Source organism: Phyllostomus discolor, chromosome 6 (assembly GCF_004126475.2).
Source record: "Phyllostomus discolor isolate MPI-MPIP mPhyDis1 chromosome 6, mPhyDis1.pri.v3, whole genome shotgun sequence".
NCBI classification, from domain to species: Eukaryota; Metazoa; Chordata; class Mammalia; order Chiroptera; family Phyllostomidae; genus Phyllostomus; species Phyllostomus discolor.
The window spans coordinates 150903945-150924180 of NC_040908.2; positions in this window are offsets into that span (position 1 = coordinate 150903945).

Genomic DNA, 20236 nt, shown 5'->3' on the forward strand with positions numbered 1-20236 from the left:
GAATACTATTAAAACCTGTGACATGGAAGCACACTTTAACCAATGGAGAATAGGTTAAAAAGCAAGCAATAAAAAATTTAGACAGTATTTTCACACTTGGGGAAACATATCTGCAAAATTGCATGGGAAAATTATGGAACATATACACATGTAATAACGGTAATTATATCTGTGCTAGAAGATAGTTGGATATGTTTACTTTCTCTATTTTTGTTTATTTTCTAAATCAACAGCAGGGACTGGCTGTTGCCCTGGACATCTCTCCACTAAACTAGGAGCATTTTACGGAAAGGGTTTGAGTCATTCAAAAACCTTCTCTGCTTGGTTCTGAGAGGTGTAAAAGTAAATGCATATTAATGTACTCTTTGTTAAATAAGAAAAATTAATTCTAACTCATCCCTAGATTTTTATCATCAAATCTCTGACCATTGTATGGGAAAACAGCTCATCTCTTCGAGTGAAAAGGGAGACTTTCAGACTACACCGAAATAAAAATTTACAGGACACTTCTCTGCCCCATAAGTAGGTGGAAATAAAATAATAGAAATGTAACATTTTACACTGCAGGGGGGTTTTAATGGTTGTTCAAGTATATTTGTCTCCATTTTCACCCCACCATGCCATCTCGCCCCACCCCATCCCATCCTCCCACCCTCAAACCTACCCACTTTGGCTCTGTCCATGTGTCCTTTCTGCATGTTCCTTGACGGCTGACTGCAAAGTTTTAAAAGCAGTGTTTAACTTTAATACTATAAAACTCAAACTACATTAGAACACATAATGATTTGATACTCCTGGCTGGTGTAGCTCAGTGGATTGAGTGTGGGCTGCGAATCAAAGTGCCACAGGTCCGATTCCCAGTCTGGGTACATGCCTGGGTTGCAGGCCATGACCCCCAGCAACTGCACATTGATGTTTCTCTCTCTCTCCCTTTCTCCCTCCCTTCCCTCTCTAAAAAATAAATAAATAAAATCTTTTAAAAAAAGAACACATGCTGATTTGATACAGTGGAAAGACTTTGGGGTTTACCATATTTGGAAAGGAACTGGAACGGGACCATTTTTTCCCCTTCAATTTTCAAGCAACACTAAATAAGTGTTTTTGGAATGAACCATATTTACCTTTTTATTCATTTAGGTTATTTTGTTTGGAAACATTTATCTAGTAAGAGCTGTTAATGCATCCTGAGAACCCTGGAGCTATGAGTAAAGAGATTGCTGCTTTGTGCTAAATGTACATTTTATCCTTTCACTTCTTCTAAATACCTCTATTGCTAATGACTTTCTTCCTCCTGAAATTCATATTTCCTAGGTAATCTGCAAACGTAGGCTCATCATGGAGGGACAATCGCTATTAAAATTAGCTGTCTTCCCCAATCAGCAAATAAAGGGAATTTCATTCAAGGGAAAAGTTAGTTCTATTAAAGGAAATTGAACTGGAAGATTTTATTGCCTGATGGGATACGGTCTTAAAGGTGATCTAAAGGACAGTTTATTCATCAAACTCTCTTGCTGTTTCTTTAATAGATGGTCATTAAATTGTCAGTTTCAATAGATTTTGTGGTTTAAAAAAGCAGAGAAAGGCTAAATGAAAATATTACCTAAACATAACACTTAAAATTAATGTGGATATATAATAAGGTTCTAATGTGTAGCAAAACTTGGCCAAATTAATTGAAATTTGGTTTCTTTATTTCTACTGTGCTTTACTCCAGTATACATACTGGATATCGATGTAATTTATGAAAGGGCTTTTATACATGATCCAGGAATTGATAGGTAGTGTGTGTTTGCTACAGAAACACCGTTTGCTGACACCCATTGAGAAGGGCTTCACCTGGCAGGGCCTAGTTGATATGGGATGATATTTATTCAAGTCTGTTTGCTTAAGCCTATCACCAGGTTTTGGTCAGAAAGAATGGTGAGCTTTTCTTCTGTTCTTGTTTCCCAAATATACCTGAGGTTATTTTAACCATTTTTATTTTACCATCTCTGAATTTAAAATTAAGTGAGGAGAAGGTTTTGACTTAGTAATTTCAGTTCAGGGTCTCAGGTGGTCAGAGCCTCTGCCAACAGTTCAGGACACAAGGTAGGGTCCCCCCTGGACCGGACACCTTTCTACCGCAGAGCCACTCACACACACCCATAGTCACTCAGACTGGGACAAGTTAGACAAGCTAACTTGCATGTCTCTGGGATGTGGGAGGAAGCTGCAGTACCTGGAAAAAATCCATCCAGAAATAAGGAAACATGCAAACTCCACACAGACAGCAGCCTTATCAGGAAATGATTTTTTTCCTCATCAATATTATGAGACAACGTTGAGGGAAATACTGTTATTCAAGGCCAATTGACTGCACTCACTTTTTCACTTAAAGAAAGTGCTTTATGGCTTCTTGTTGGCATAGCCGAAATACAAGCATCACTACTGGTGTGCTTCGGGGCCATTATTCAGTAATGTAAGGATGATTTGAATACCAGTCTGCAATGCCGCATACACACATGGGGACATTGGACCCAGGGATGATTCACATTCGGGTGAGATGAGCAGGGCAGAATGAGACCTCATCATGCTACTCAGAACAGAGTGTAATTTCAACCTTATCAATTGTTTCTGTCTGAGATTTTCCATTTAATATTTTAGAGCACGGCTGACCACAGCTAACTGAAACCACGGAAAGTAAAACTGCAAGCCCTGGCTGGTGTAGCTCAGTGGATTGAGCTTGGGCTGCGAACCAAAGTGTCGCCGGTTCGATTCCCAGTCAGGGTACATGCCTGGGTTGCAGGCCATGACCCCCAGCAAACGCACATTGATGTTTCTCTCTCTCTCTCTCTCTCCCTCTCTCTCTCTCTCTCTCTTTCTCTCTCTCTCCCTTCCCTCTCTAAAAATAAATAAATAAAATCTTTAAAAAAAACTTATAGAGAAAAAAGAAAGTAAAACTGCAGATAAGTGGAAACTACTGTATCAGAAATTTCCATCAATGCTAACTCTTGGCAAAAGGTCTAAACATGTCAATCTTTCTCCATTAGCAGTGTCAATTGTCCAAGCTAAAACTGTCTCTTGATTGAGCTATTGGAATGGCTTTCTAACTGGAGTCACTAACCCTTGCCCTTATCTAAACATTCTTCACACAGAGACTAAAGTAATCACTTTAAAACAATTTCAGCAACAAATTGATTATAGTAATTTTCCAGGAGGGAAAAAACTGTTATTGGCTACCCAATTCAATATGATAAAATTTAAAAAATATTTACTATCCCTCAAAACCTCATACAATTTGACTTTGCTGATTTTTTCGTGTCATTCTGAGACTAATTATGTTCTGTATCTCAACTGACCTATCTCCCCCCCGCAATTCCTTAAACATAGCTAGCCTATTCCTAGATTAGCATATGTTCTCTCTGCCTGGCACTTTTTTTGCCACATCACATTTTAGTTTTGAAATTGCCTACTATGAAAGACATTTTCTGAGCTAGTTCACCCCATTTTACTCATGCATAGCTGTCTGTATATTTAATTCACAATAATTGTAATTACCGTTTATTTCTGTTGCATAGGTTATTGCTTAGCCACTTTATTTTTTAATTCCATAGGGAGAAGGATCATGTCTGTTTTACTCAGTATTTTATCTTTAGCAGCTAAAAAGGTGTTCAGTAAAAGTTTGTTGAATGAAGAAATAAACTTACAACAAACTATACTTTCTAGATCCAGCACTTTGATAAGCTAAGGGAGTCAGAAATAGTTTGTTGAGATACTCTTCATTCAAATTCTACCTCTCCTTTTCTAATTTAATGTCTATGCTATTCAATTATAGACAACTTGAGTTTTACTTTTTTATCACTACTTACATTAAGTTGATGTAGGGGAATTCACTGTAGATGCAATATGGCTCCAGCAACAAAGGCATCTAGGAAACGTTGGGCGCTCTGTTTAATTCTCTGTGACTGCTTAAATCCCCGTGGCCTCAGGCTTGACTCACTATCCAGTAAACCAGAATGCTACACAAAGATAAATATCATGTCCCCAGGAAGAGGTTAAAGAATGTATGGAGTATGATAACTGATGTGATATGTCAACTGAAGAATGCACTGTTATTTCTGTTGGTCCACTTAACTATTCACCATATAGTTTTATTAACCCCCTACAAAAATGGTCCCTGTCCTGGGAGGGCTGTGGATTCTACTTGGTGGCCACCACTAGGAACAGCTGCTTTGTCCATGTATGTAAGTTTCTCCTATTAAAACTCTTAAGAACTTGAATAAAGATATGTGTCAGTTCTTCAGAATCTATCCTGAGTTTAGACTTTTGGGACACAAAAGTCAAGCCACACAACTGCCACACAGTTTTGCCTATTCCCCAAACCCTTGAGGTTCCCATTGTGTCTTAAGGTTTCTTCTTGCCATCTTTCAGGAAAGCAACCTTTGTTACTTACCTGGAAATGTTGCCATGAACCACATGACCAACAAGGCACCTGGCCGCTTCTCCAGTGGGCTTTCACTAGCTTTGAAAGTCAATCTCAGTTCTTCAAGGCTTTCTGGTAACAATCAGAATCCAGGCATGCCTCTTTCAGGCATGACACTCCAGTCAAAATCTTGGTTAACAAAACTACCATTGGAAACTGGTTAAACTCTGGATGGGCCAGGTAGGGAGAAAAATACAAAGCATGAAGGAAAATCCTTGACCTCCTGGAATCAACCAAGATTGCATTTCCATGCCTTATACCTTTCGTGTTTACTTTCCACTTGATGTGAAGTTCTTTTTTTTTAAAGATTTTATTTATTTATTTTTAGAGAGGCGGGGGAGGAATAAAGAGAGGGAGAGAAACGTTAATGTGTGGTTGCCTCTTGCACATTCCCCATTGGGGACCTGGCCTGCAACCCAGTCATGTGCCCTGACTGGGAATCAAACCAGCGACCCTTTGGTTCACAGGCCCGTGCTCAATCCACTGAGCTACACCAGCGAGGGCTGATGTGAGGTTCTAACTCTCTTTTGGAAACCTCAGTTTCTTTCTAAAACCAAAGTAAAGCAAAGTCCAAGGCAAAGACAGGGTTCCAAAAGAGAAGGGGGCAGGCTAGAATCAGTTTTAGAACCTTGTCTCATACCTACCAGTCACACTAACCAGTCACCTAGATGACTTTTCTCATGTCCCAAATGGCCCAAAGCCCCAATGGTAGAGGCACTCTCTCACCTACCAGTCTGTCCACTGGCCTTTTGGAAGAGGCATGCTCCCTGGCCCCCAGCCAGGCTGTACCTGACACCAAATGACCCTTCCTAGGTCCCAAATGGCAGAGGCATTTTCTCTAACTGGTCTCACAGATGACCTCTACTGCATCTCAATGGCCAAACAGGAGAGATAGAGGACTCCTAATTTACACAAAACAACAGAGTTCAAACCAAGTCCCATAGATCATAAGATAAGCAAAGAATGAAGCAAGCAAAATGTACCTGTGCCTGAGCTGTTTTCCTTTCTTTCAGATTTAGAACTTTCACAACCTCCTATAGCTTTTACAACTTTCTACACATCCTCTGCAACTTCCACAGAGCTTCTGTATACCTTCAGTCATTCAGAAATAACTATAACTCACTTTCAACCCTTGTTTGTTTGTTTGTTTGTTTGTTTCCTTACTTTCTCACAATGGGAAGGACCATACTCTAACTCAGTATCTGGCAGCTAAGAATCCCTAGATGTGTAAGCACATAAATAGAGTAAGGAACAGTGACTGTCACTTTGCACTGGGGGTCACTGTTCTTTTCCAGAAGAAAAATTTCAAGTCTGCTTCTGGAGTGCAGGTCCAGCTTTCCCACTCAGCATCAACCACAGCAGCAGGATTTGAGCCCTCAGGCAGGGCCTATTTTATCTGTGTGTGGTGGATCTAGTGCTTGATTCCCATTAGCATTAGGGAAGAGTGTGTTGTCAGCAGGACATCATTTCTGGGTGAGAGTTTTCATATCTACTTCGCATATTGAACTTCAGGCCCTCCTTTCTCCAATGGCCCTCTTCCTTGCAATAGGCACATTGATTGGTGCCTAGGGGGGCTCTCTTTGTCTACCATTGCCTTGGGCAACATCCTCCTATGGCCCGTCTCTTCTTCTCCCCAGAGATATGATCACATCTCTCTATATCAGATACACCTATATACTTCTAAAATATTACAAAGGAAGGCCATATACAGTAAAGTGTCAAATTTTATTATATGGACACACAGGTATAAAACATCAGAAGAAAATGCTGTAAGGGTAAATGAAATAAAAAACACAGTTTGAGAGCAAATAATTCAATAAAGATTAAAAGCTCCATATCTGTTCTTTACAAGATTATCACCATCTTGGCAGTGTTATATCATAGCTTAGTTTATGAAATAAGGGAAAATCACATTAAGCAATCACTTATTTTCCAACATCTATTTTACTTATAACTTATTGTAGAAAGAAGTATGTCTTTGTTTTATGTAGCTAGCTCAGCATGGAATCAAGTTTTCTGGGTCATATGTCTTAGACAACATGAAAACCAATTGAGATAGTCTGTGGACATTATTACTATTATTACTAATGCTACTCTCCTACCTCAAATTGCAAACTCAACTCCCTCTGCTAAATCATTCCCATTTAGCAGTTAACTGCTAAATATCTTAAAGAGATAGTCATGTAAACTAATAAGCAGACAATTTATTTGATTGCTTCTATCATGAGGAGGGAAAACCATAATTACTTTTGTGAGGCTGACAAGGGCGGTAAGAGAAACTTTGGTCTACACAGGTAATCTGCCCAGTCTATTGGTTGGCCCTAGGACGATAACACACAGGATCTCACAGCACCTCACAGCTAAACACTAGATGCTACCTATTTTCTAGCTCTTAAATTTGCTCTGAGGAGAGTTGCATTGATTCTAGGAAGTATGGTGCAGCTAAAGTTATTTAAGCACTGTGGGCAAATTTTATGTTAAAATATGGCATGTCTAAGATTTAAAACTTTATTTCTAAAACTTGAATATTAGTGGTCGTACCTGTTAAAATCACTGAGAGCAATAAGAAAAAAAAATATTTGTATTTAACAGAAGTTATAAGGCCCTTCAGTATCACATGCCCAGGTAAGTAGTTATTCTTCATCAGTGAGAAATTTAAATGGTTTTGCTTATTTTGTCTTATTCTGATCAGCCAATACAAACCAGGGGCTCAGGCTTACACAGCATTGTGTGTTCCCTTAAAGAAATAATCCACTCCATTTACAAAGCTGGAGCAGTGACAGTTGTTTCGATTTCAATCTATAGGCCAGTTTCACACAAGGAAAGATCTAAATCTTCTTTTTATTTGTAACCTTATAAAACTGATGCACCTCTTTCAAGGTAATGAAGCTCCAATTACAAAAAGATTTGGCCATGGGGCTCCAGGGAACTGGTAGTAAGATATTCAGCCTTTTATCTCCATGCAGTTGGTGTGAGAGTGTCTTGAGCTGATAATGGATAAAAGCAGCAAGTGTATGCCAATAGATTTAGGGTTTCTGCCAGCCAAGTTCACGATGCCGTCAGGATTTTCATGTTTCACTTGTGAACTGGCTTCTAATTTATCAGTTGAAGAGCAGAAGCATGCTATTAAATGCTTGTTTACTTTTAACATTGATGACCTTTAAATTAAAGTCTATGTTTATCCTCACTATCAACCTTCAGAATAGTCAAAATTATGAATTCCCAGTGACTTCACAGACCAGTGCCACATTCAAGGACATGTAAATAATCGCTGACTAAATTAGCACTCAGCCTAAAAGTGACTGGCTTTTCTTAGCCACCTGATCAGGTCAGTACTAATGTGTGAGAAGCTTTCTGGCAAAAAACCCAATGCTAAATTTCATTTTCCAAGTTGGAAGATTGTGAAGAAAAGGAAAAGTGTTCAATGAAAAGGGAGCTTACATTACCTGATGCCTTTCATACAGCAAGCATTTAGTAAAATTTCTTAAGAAGATTTCCTTCCATTCTCACAACCTCTAATAAAGGCATTATTATTATTGTCATTTTACAAATGGTTGAATGTCAGAGTGGAGGGCATGTGCCTATGGGCTTACTATAAAATTTTAGGTCATAGAGTTTTCTTTGTTTTGTAATTCTCAAAACTGGTGTGATTAGATATTTGATAAATTAATTGAAAGGTATGTTATACTTATAGGAGAAATATTCTAAATATGTCTAAATATGTCTAAAACAAAAAGAAGAAAAGTGTATGCTTTCTCACTGAAAGGAAAAAATTATTCGAAGTTGCTTGGGGAATGAAAGGCTGGCATTTGGAGGATGATAAGATCCATGTGCGCCCCATCCAGCTTGTTTTGCCAAAGACAGAAGACCTCAGACCTAGATGGGAAGTTATGTTTCTGTGACTCACAGTCCTCCCAAAAGGAGTCCAAATAAGTCCTGTGAGCAAGATGGCATTGTACTACGTTTAAAAAGCTAAATTGGCATGGCATGAAGCTTTAAATACTGTCACAGGAATATGATGGCAATGACTTATTAAAATACTTTTACTATGAAATTAATTTTCTTTATAAAACTTTTAACTAAATAGAAGGAGGTCATTATACCCAAGCTTTAAATTACTTGAGTGTGTTCTATTTACTCACCCCTATCAGCCACGTGCAATCATTTACCTCATCTCCTCACTAACTTCTAGATGGCTAGTCCTCTGACACTGTGTACTTCTTAAGCAGAAGTTACATATTATGTAATATTGTGGCCCAATATTTCCTGGATGCTGCTATCTCATATTTTCTTTCTGCCATGCCTGGGTACCTAACCCACTTTTCCTCAAATGTTAGTAACCAGAGGTGCCTCAACCATTATCGTGCCTCCCTTTCCCTCTGCTGTGCTGCAGCACCCTGGAGCCTAGATGTACCACTTCTGTTTGTCTACCCAGAACTCATCCATTCAGAACAAACGCTTACTGAACACCTTCATATGAACAAAGCCCTAGGTAAGAAGCTGAGGATACACCATTGGTTCATAAAAGACCATTGTACCCAGAGATTTTACTATCTTCTGAAGAAGACAGGCATGAAAATATGTAGTCACAGTGCACTACGGGAAGTTCTATGGTACAGTCATGTGAGGGATACCCGAGGAGCTGAGGACATGGTGGGGTCAGTGGGATGAATAGAGGAGGTGATGCTAAAAATAAGCAAAGAATTCTAATGATGTGTTTGGTACTTGATCAAAATTCTCATTTCTTATCTCTATTACCCTTAAAGTAGAGTCTCTCACCTATTCACAGACTTCTATTTTTCTTAACCGTTATTATTTTGAGGGCTCTTTTCTGGATGTTACCTTACTATACATGTCCTGGTTTTTTCAGTCTTCCTCCTAATGCTCTTCATTAATGGCCAGTATATCACTTTTCAAGTCTGTTTTAAGTGTGTTTATTAGTTTGCCAATATATAGACCTAAACTGCTTTTTGCACAGACCTGCCTTAATTTTAATTCCCCAGTGCTAAAATGGCAGGTATATTTAAAACTCATGTCCTGACAAAATGCACTTGTGCTCCACTACCTCTACCGCTCTGTTTTTAACACAGCTGGCATTCTATTAATAAACGTAAGGCACTATTTTAGTTACTTTCCTGAGTACAGACACTCATACATTTTGTATTCACATTGGGTGTGAAGCATTCTCCACTCTCTCATCATGCAAAATTTCAGGAGAAGAAAGTGACTAATTTTCCCCCTTTAATGCCTTGTTTTAATCCTTGTTTTAATACATGACTGCATTTTTTAATACTCTAAACCTATTTGCCACTCTGCTATAAAAAAATGTTTAAACGAATTATCAGGATATTACCTGAATCTAGAATCATTACCCAAATCACATTAAATTGAAATTTTACCAAATGTCAGCTAATGTGTACATTTTTACACATTATACAGCTAATGTGTATATTTTTAAATATTTGCATCACTGTCTTATCTTGAATGACATTATTATATAATCTAAGCAATAAATTAATGGTGAGCTATTCTTAAATCTTTTAGGTTAAGAATAAGTGAAAGTTCTTTCTTTGTACTATACTTATTTACAAGGAGGTATCTGATGTAGGTCCTATACAGTGAAGAATTTTAAACACACACGCACATACACACTAGCCTCCATGGTTTTATGTCTTTGTTCAGCTGCTTCACACACACACACACACACACACACACACTCACACATATAATTATATCTGAGGACTTGAATAACTATAAATATGAATTACTAGACACTTAGAATTTTAGAGACTAGGTAACAGTTCTTGCCCAACATCTTAATATATAAAATATCCTTTTTTGGTTTAATGCAGTAAACTGGATGACATTACTGCCCCAGTATTGTTGCCTAAGAAACACCTACAAAAATTCAGTGGAATGCAACAAAATACACTTATTTTTCAGAAATGTTCTGTACAATTTTATTTGAGTTTTTTAGGGTGACTTTGGTTAATAAAATTATATAGGTTTCAGGTATAAAATTCTATAATACATTTGTACATTGTATTATCTGTTCACCACCCAGAGTCAAGTCTCCTTCCATCATTTGATCCCCTTTACCATCTTCTACCTCCTCCACTCCACCCCCATTTTCCCTTCGGTAATCACTATACTGTTGTCTGTGTTTATGAGTGGCTTTTTTTCTTTTTTTCTTAATTCCTTCACTTTTTTCATCAAGTCTCCCAAACCCACACTCCTCTGACAGCTGTCATTCTGTATCTATGAGACTGTTTCTGTTTTGTTAATATATTTTGTTCATTAGATTACGTATCAATGAAATCATATGGTACTTGTCTTTCTCAGACTGGCTTATTTCACTTAGGATAAGACACTCTAGGTCCATCATTGCTGTCACAAAAGGTAAGGTGTCCTTCTTTATTTTGCACTCCAGTAGCATTTCTTCGTGTAAATGTACCATAGTTTTGTTTTTTTTTTAATCTACTCATCTACTGATGGGCACTTGGGCTGCTTCCATTCTTGGCTATCACTAATCATCAGAGAGATGCAAATTAAAACCACAAGGAGCTATCACTTCACACCTGTCAGAATGGCTATCATCAATAAATCAACAAATAAGTGTTGGCAAGGATGTGAAGAAAAGGGAACCGAAATGCCCTGTTGGTGGGAATGCAGACTGGTGCAGTCACTGTGAGAAGCAGTATGGAGTTACCTCAAAAAATTAAAAAATGGAACTGCCTTATGACTCAGCAATTAGACTTCTGGGAATATATCCAAAGAAACCTGAAACACTAGTCCAAAAGAATATATGCACCCCTATGTTCATTGCAGACTTATTTACAACAGCCAAGACTCGGGAGCAGCCCAAGTGTCCATTAGTAGATGAGTAGATAAAAAAGCTACGGTACATTTTCACAACGGAATACTAGGCAGCTGTACAAACTAAGGAAATCTTACCTTTTGTGTCAGCATTGATGGACCTGGAGAGCATTATGCTAAATAAAATAAGCCACTCAGAGAACAACAAGTACTATATGATTTCACTGATATGTGGAATCTAAAGAACAAAATAACAAAAAAAATAGAACAGACTCGTAGATACAGAGAACAGACTGATGAGCTGGATGATAAAGGAAAAGGGATTAAGCAAACAAAAGAACCCCTCATAGACACAAACAGTATGGTAATAACCAGAGGGAAAGGAGGGGTGGGAGGCAGAATAGGGTAAAGGGGGATAAATGGTAATGAAAGGAGATTCGACTTGGAGTGGTGAACACACAATACAATATGCAGATGATGTACTATAGAATTGTATACCTGAAACCTGTATAATTTTATTAACCAATGTCATCCCAATAAATTCAATGAATACAACTAAATAAATAAAATTTTAACTTTTATGCATTCAAATGATCTATTTTTATTTTTTTTTCTGTAAATAGGCACAGTAATGGCCCCCAATCATATGCTGCCTTTGCATAAAATTCCAGCATATGCATATTTCCATGATACCCACACAAGAATAAGAATTTAAGGGCACAAACTTGGAAACCATATTGTGCTGTGAAAATGTTTTGAAATTAGGAAAGTTGACATAAGGATAAGATACAAGAATAGCTACTGGCATTTGATCACTGAAAATTATGGGGAAAAGGAAGTAATGATGAAATAGTTCTGACAGCAGCGCCAAGGGAAGGGGATGCGAGACCACCAGCCATATGAATCTCCAGATGTTTGGATCAAAGAGATTTATCAGACTACTATATCTTTTTCAGACTAATTTCTTTGCCTGATTTATATTCAACCAATCACAATGCTGAGCTGAAAGTAACTTAACAAAGAATGCTTCCCCCGTCACACAGCGTAAGTGGACTAGCCAAATAAACGTTTGATGATTTGTATCTGGTTTGAGAATCCTTAAAGTGATGACACTGGCATTGACTTTAAAGCTTTCTCTGCTGAGTTTTAATATTTGAATTCACTATCATCATGCCTTTTAAGTTTTTAAATTTCATCATTTCCTGATACCTTAACATTCCCACAATGAGTGCAAGCACTGGCCCAGTTGCCCAGGCATACCAGTGTGATAAGGCTGGTCCCTGTCAAAAGTGCCTCTTCTTGCCCTCCCCTGACTGACCTAGTGACATTCAAATGCACCGGTGAAATCCCTCAATGCCTTCTATCCTGACCTCTACCCCGACTCCCAGTGAAATCCCTTGCCCACAGTTCCTGCATGTGAATAATTTCTGTGCCACCTCATCCTCCTCCCCACACACACCATTTTGTGGTTGCAGACAAAAATAGCATGAGAATTGAATCTGGAATTCTAACCCAACAGTATTTTTGTCCTGGTGTGTAGGAAGTGTTGGAAATAATAAGGCTATACTTAAGATAACATTCCTTAGTTTTCTATGGGAGAAGAATCATATTCAGTGTAAGAAAACAATCTCTATTCAGAATTCAAAGTCCTATGCAAAAGAGATACAGTTTTGTGATCACAGAACACCATGTTATTGTAGGAATTGTGCTTTTTTCTTTCAAATTTGAAGGAATAGCACATTTTGAGACTTTTATTATATTAACAAACATCAGTACAAAAGCAGGTAAAATTTGTCTCGTGTGCATTTTTTAATTAAAACAAAGTATTTTGACCCCAGTATACAAACAAGCTAAAGCTACACAAGGAGAAAAAAAGAAACTGGTCAGCTTTTATCCACTGTAACCACACTCCATTGACATCTCTACATCCACATGGTTATGTGCATGTGAATTTTAGAGAAAAGCTCACAGGCTGCACCATTTTTTAGTGCCAATTCACCAAGCAGCTATAATCATTGCTATTTTAATGACTCTGTTAATTTCAAAGGAAACCAAATAAGACAGCTTTCTGCAAAAGCCTTGAAACTGACTAGGCCCTCAGGGTATTCACATTTCTAAAGAAAAGAAGTTCAGTTTACCCTATGATTTCTAAGACTATTGAAAGAGAAGGATTACAAATAGCAATGTATCTCCCTAAATTTCATGCCTGCCAACTCGTTACACATATTGTAAAACATTTTTAAAAAGGCATAAACTAAGAGGATGTTATCAACTGGTACCTTGATTAAACTAAGGCTGAAAAACGTCTGTCTGTGTTGTTCTGGAGAAATGCTTTGGAGGTTACCTGTTGGAGCTGGTCTTGTTGCAACAGCTCTCACATTTGTGGAGGTTCTGTCATGGACAGTCAGCCCTGCACATCTGCAGTTTCCAAATCCTCATATTCAAACAACCACAGATCAAAATATTCAAAAAAATAATGTTATGTCATTGCTGGTGTGTATTATGCAGCTAGGTCTACCATGGTTGTGTCTGCAGAGTATAAGTAAATAACTATTTACAAAGCACTTGTATTGCATTAGGTATAACTAATCTAGAGATAATGTAAAATACACAGGAGAATTGCATAGGTGATATGTAAATATTATGTCATTTTATATAAAGGACTTGAGCATCCATGTATTTTGGTATCTGTGGGGGTTGGGGGTCCTGGAACCAATGCCAGGTGGATACAAAGGGACAACTGTATTCTTCTAGCTGATCACCTCCAGAAATTCTTCAAAGATCAATCCAATTCTATGATTGCTTCTCTGCTGATAAACACCAGATTATATTCTTGAGTTGCATGCATGTATCTGGATGTGGGCTGATGGTCCCCACCTAGATCATACAGTCTTAAAGAAGTTGTCTTTCTAGCAGCCCATGTTGGACACAATGTAGTATTTTATGCACTGAAGATGCTAAATTTTTAGTTCAAGACTGAGTCATTATGCTTAATGTATTTACCATTAAGTTCTTGTGTTTGTCACACAAGACTTTTGACTCAGCCAGTATTGTAACCATACATAATTTGTTCAGGAGCTGAGTATTCTTACAATGGTTGCCAAATATAATGAAATCTAACAAAGCATATTTTAAAACCCATATTTTCTATTCATTTACTAACTTTTAGTAATGAATAGAAAGTGAGAGAAAGTCCATGCTTTTTATACTTCACATTTCCAGAGAAGATCTTTGAGAAAAAATTCTTTCAGGTTGGGGGACAAATGAGAAAAAGAAGGTCACATTTGTAAAAGTGCTATTCCTTGTTCTATCCTTCAATATCAGTATACTTTGGGATTAAATGGGTCATGGGTTTTTTTTACTATGATTGCCAAGTACAAAAATCTACACGTGTTCTGCTGAAGGAATAATTCTAATTGGGACTGTTGAAAATCTGGAATAGTGACCAAAGACATGGGATATTTTATGCCTCAGTCATTTCGGCTTATAAGCTCTTACTGTATAAGTTTCAAAATTTCAACCTGTCCAAGGAGAATTCATGAAAAATAACATTTTTTGCTCTTCTGAGGGGGAATTCTACTTTCAAGCAATTATTTATCTAACAGCATAATTACTGGGAATATACTTAACGAGCTGTGTAGAAGATTTCAATGTTTATATTTATTACAATATCCCGTTTTCTTGGAAAATTTGAGAACTTCCATCAATAGTTGCTAACCTGTAGCAGCCAGTGGCTCTTGAAAGGCATGAAGCAGCCCTTGTTGCTGGTCATCTCTGAAAATGATGCCACGACCTGAATCCAGGTATTAAGTGGCACTTCCTCCAGCATATAGTGGCTTGAATACATTTCTTCCAAGCCAAGAGCTGAAAGCAACCTATGTGCCCATCAGTAAATGAATGGATACTACTCAGCAGAAAGAAAGAAGGAACTCCTATTCTTTGTAACAGCATGGATGGATTTGGAGAGCATTATGCTAAGTGAAATAAGCCAGGTGGTGAGGGATAAATACCATATGATCTCACCTTTAAGTGAAACCTAATCAACAAAACAAATGAGCAAGCAAAATATAACCAGAGGCATTGAAATTAAGAACAATTTGACAATAACCAGAGGGGAGGTTGGAGGGGATAATAGAGGGAAACAGGGAAAGGTTTTCATGAACAACTATAAAGAACACACGGACAAAACCAAGGTGGGGGGTGGAAGCAGGGTAGGGAGGTGGGGATGGCTGGGGTGGGGGGAGTAGGGAGGGTAAATGTAGACAACTGTACTTGAACAACAATAAAATAATTTTTAAAAAAGACACATCTATTGGATGACAAAAACAAAAACAAAACAAATTATCTAAAATGTTTCTCAAAAGGATCACTTTACCTTTCCAATATTCCTGAGCATATGTCTTAGTGTAAATCCAAGATAATTGCAAATTTTAATGTTTCAGGTGAGGGAAAGATGACACAGTATGACAAACTGGAAAAAGTGAAGACTGGGCACCTTCCTCCTTCATTTCTCTTCTTCCCTATGAAACAACCTTGGGGAGAAATCTTTTTTTAACCTCTGAGATTGAAGTAGATAATTCCTATAGACCTGTCCAGATTTAGCTATTCTAATATTATATAACAGAAGAAGCCTGGAACTATCTCTATTATTTCTCAACAATTATTATGATAACAATATATTGTCAATAAATGTACATAGTGTTCTCCCTTTCATCTGCATAAAGCATTATCTGTTTATCCAGATGAGTACATAAGCTGGGCCTTGATAGACCAACACTGTATTAAGTAGGGTTCCTCTGGTTGAAAGTAATAAAAGATTTCTTGAATTCATTCCAAAACAAAGCAGAATTTTTATAAGTATGATCTGAATGACATCTGGACTATTAGGTAGTCCCAGTCATGTTACAAAAAAATACAATCTGGAAATCAAATTTAATCATAGATAAAAAAATAATTTAAATCTTTACTATACTGTCTCAAGCAAAATCAAAGAGAGAAGGTTTATAATTCATGGACATATTTTTTTTTGTAAAAACTTTTCAAAATTATATTTTATTGATTATGCTATTACAGTCATTCCATTTTTTTTTCTTTAGAGAATCTTTTTTTTTATTTTAATCATTGTTCAAGTACAGTTTTCTCCCCCCTACTCCCATTCCAGCCCACCCACCCAACCCTCCCCCCTTCCCCCCATTACTCCTCACCCCTAGTTTTAGCATGGACATATTTTATAAAATCCTCCACTTTCCTGTCTCAGCAGCTCTCACACAGAGTGAGCTTGCGGCCTCTTTTTTCAGCTTTTACAGAGTCCGCTCCTAATCACATGGTATCCCAAACCCCACCCTATGTAGATCTTCCCTTTGCTTTCCTCTTTTTTTTTTTTAAGATTTTATTTATTTATTTATTTTTAGAGAGGGAAGGGAGGGAGATAGAGAGAGAGAAACATCAATGTGCAGTTGCTGGGGGTCATGGCCTGCAACCCATGCATGTACCCTGACTGGGAATTGAACCTGCAACATTTTGGTTCACAGCTCGAGCTCAATCCACTGAGCTACGCCAGCCGGGGTCTGCTTTCCTCCTTTTATTCTTCAAAATTTTCATAATCCAGTCTGTTTTTTAATCCCCTTCCCAATGCAAATTGAGTCTCTCCTTTCTAATATTCCAGACCTATCTGTCAATCACTCAGAATCAGTAGTGGTACAAAACCAAAGAAGTTAGCTGGAAACTGTGGAATCACCTCCAGAAACTGAAGGGGAAAGATGGAAAAGGGAGAGGGATTATCTCAATGGGGATATTTACAAAAATATTCACAAATTCACATATTTTCTTCTATTTTCTACCCCTTATGTACATGGGGGAAGAGGCCACTGTTGCAATGATGTATCCTTTATTATAGGGTAAGATCCTTTAAAAAACACATTTCTAGGGATAAAATATTTTGCTCATTATTCATAATATACATTTTCACAGTGTTGTCACAAGTGCTAGTTTTCCTATCAACTCTTATTTTTACCTAGAATCTTGCTTTCAGATTAATAAGGTATTTTTAACTATATTTTACTGATTATGCTATTACAATTATCCCATTTTTTCTCCCCTTTATCCCCCTCCATCCTGCAGCCCCCCTCCCTCCAGAATTTTCTTCCCTTTAGTTCATGTCCATGGGTCATACATATGAGTTCTTTGATGTCTCCATTTCCTATACTATTCTTAATTTCCCCCTGTCTATTTTGTATCTGCCATTTATGCTTTTTATTCCCTGTACCTTTTCTCCTATTCTCCCTGTCCCCTCTCCCCACTGATAACTCTCCATATGATTTCCATTTCTGTGATTCTGTTCCTGTTCTAGTTGTTTGCTTAGTTTATTTTTGTATTTGTTTTTGTTTTTTAGGTTCAGTTGTCAATAGTTGTTTGTTGTCATTTTATTGTTCATAGTTTTGATCTTCTTCTTGTTCTTAGGTAAGTCCCTTTAACATTTTATATAATAAGAGCTTGGTGATGATGAATTCCTTTTTTACCTTGTCTGGGAAGCCCTGAATCTGCCCTTCCATTATAAATGATAGCTTTGCTGGATAGAGTCATCTTAGATATAGGTCCTTGCCTTTCATGACTTTGAATACTTCTTTCCAGCCCCTTCTTGCCTGCAAGGCTTCTTTTGAGAAATCAGCTAATAGTCTTATGGGAACACATTGTAGGTAACTGTCTCCTCTTCTGTTGCTCCTCTTAAGATTCTCTCCTTATCTTTAATCTTGGGTAATGAAATTATGATGTGGCTTGGTGTGTGCTCCCTTGGGTACAATGTCTTTTGGACTCTTTGAGCTTCAGATTAATAAAGTATGTTTTAAATCAATATACTCATTGTACAGATGATGGAACTGACAGACTTAGCCAAGACCACACATCCCATTCAGTGAAAAACACAGAAATTTTATCTCCTCTTTAATGTTCATTTAGTTTCACCCATGGGCCTATTCAGTGTCAATAAACCTTTTCTGAGCATCAGAGAAAGTCAACTTATGGTTGGCTAGGTTAGAGTATCTAATTTTCAGAAAAAAAACTAAAAAGAACCAGCAGCTTTGCAATTTAATGTGCTAGCTATATTACATTGTTAAGCTAGGTGCAAAGTTATATGACCCAGGAAATTCATAAAATTGTGGGTTTTCTTTATATTTTAATACCAAGAGTAATTGTGAATTCTCAGCTTTAACTGCACATAAGTGGTTGAAAAATAACCTTTCATCAAATACCAACATTCCAGGTGTTCAGAAAGAATTCATTTAGAGTGTAAAACTGGATTTGAACTTTCCTTTAGCCAAATCTGTTCACCTAGATTTTGCATTCAAGCCTTTTTACATCTATAAAGAAGAGAGAATAAAAAAAAGACCAAGGATCATGCTACCTAACTTGATCAAGATAAGGTGGGCAGGAAGATGGGCAGAATGAAGCCTAAAGAGTTAACTACACTGACTAGAGACCAGCAAGACCTTGGGTCAGAAACAAGCAAGCAGCAAAAGCTTTATTGGTGATCAGGGTATCTATAGAGCCTGGACTCCCTAAGGGTAGCAACAAGAGAGTTGAATTACTGAGAGATTCAAATCCAGCAAGTCTCCTGTCAAGGTGAAAATCATACAGTTAATTGCACATTAGAAGGTAGAGTCGTGAGATGGGGTTTAGGGCTAGTGGCTAAGAAGCAGAAATTGCAGGAACATCTATAGATTAGTTGAACATGGCCAACCAAATTTGTGGAATTTTGTATTTGTGACAGATGGTTGTATGTGTTAACTTCATTGAGCTAAGAAGTGCTCAGATAGCTGGTAAACTTTATTTCTGGGTGTGTCAATGAGGGTGCTTTTAGGAAAGATTAGCGTTTGAATCACTAGACTGAGTTAGGAAGATGCCCTCACACCCTCACAAAGGCTGGTGGGCATCATCCAATCCCTTGAGGGCCCCAAATGGAAGAAATGGGTAGAGAAGGAACAAATTCTGTCTCTCTTTTTAAGCTGGGGCATCCAATGTTCTCCTTGCCTTAGACATTGGAGCTCCTAATTCTTAGCCCTTTGATCCTGGGCTGAATTATGCTGTCTTTGTTCTGCAGCTAGCAGACAGCATATTGTGGCATTTCTCAGCCTCTGCAATTTCATGAGCCAATTCTCATTATATATGTATAATTTTTTCCTATTGGTTCTGCTTGTTTTGAGAACCCTAGCTAATATTGTCCTAGAGTAAAGAAGTCCTAAAGGTATTTTGTCTGGACAAGGGCCTTTTGAAGTAGTAGAGTGACCTCTAGGATTCAGTCTTTTAAATTGCTAGATGTGCAGATGTCCAAACCTGCTCCTGGCAGCCATGACTAACAGTAATTATGGATTAACTTGCAGAGGTCTGAGACTAGCTGGACTGAGGACTGGGCTTAGTCTTGGGTAGGTTTGATATGTGACACCAGAGTGCTTTACAATGCACCACTTAAAATTACTACAGTTTTCACTTCTCGACTTATGAATACAGGGTTTTTAAGGACATGCATTTTAAAAATGTATGACAATTTTTTTAAAAGATGTTTATAATTTGGGAAATACATTCTTTGGTCCTGAAACCTCAAGAACAATATGCCGCTTCTCGTTCACTCAAGTCATGAGGTTTCAAATTACCCTGAAAAAGATCTCTCATTCTGTGTATTCTAAATGCCTCTTTAGAATTTGACTTTCTCTTTAAAATAGAAATGGTAAGAATACTCTGAAACAGACTTGCTGTGGCACAGCCAACACATGAACCCTCCGTGATTTTGCTGATTTGAGTTCAGAAAGAGCTCTGGTTTCTTCCACATTTCCAACTGACACTGGATGTTCACTTTCATACTCTTTCTTCGTGTTCAGGCTGGAAGTGTAAGAAATCCACACTGACTTAAAGGACTCCTGATGAGCAGTAAACACAAAATAAGGTTTCTTAACATTTCAGAGTTCC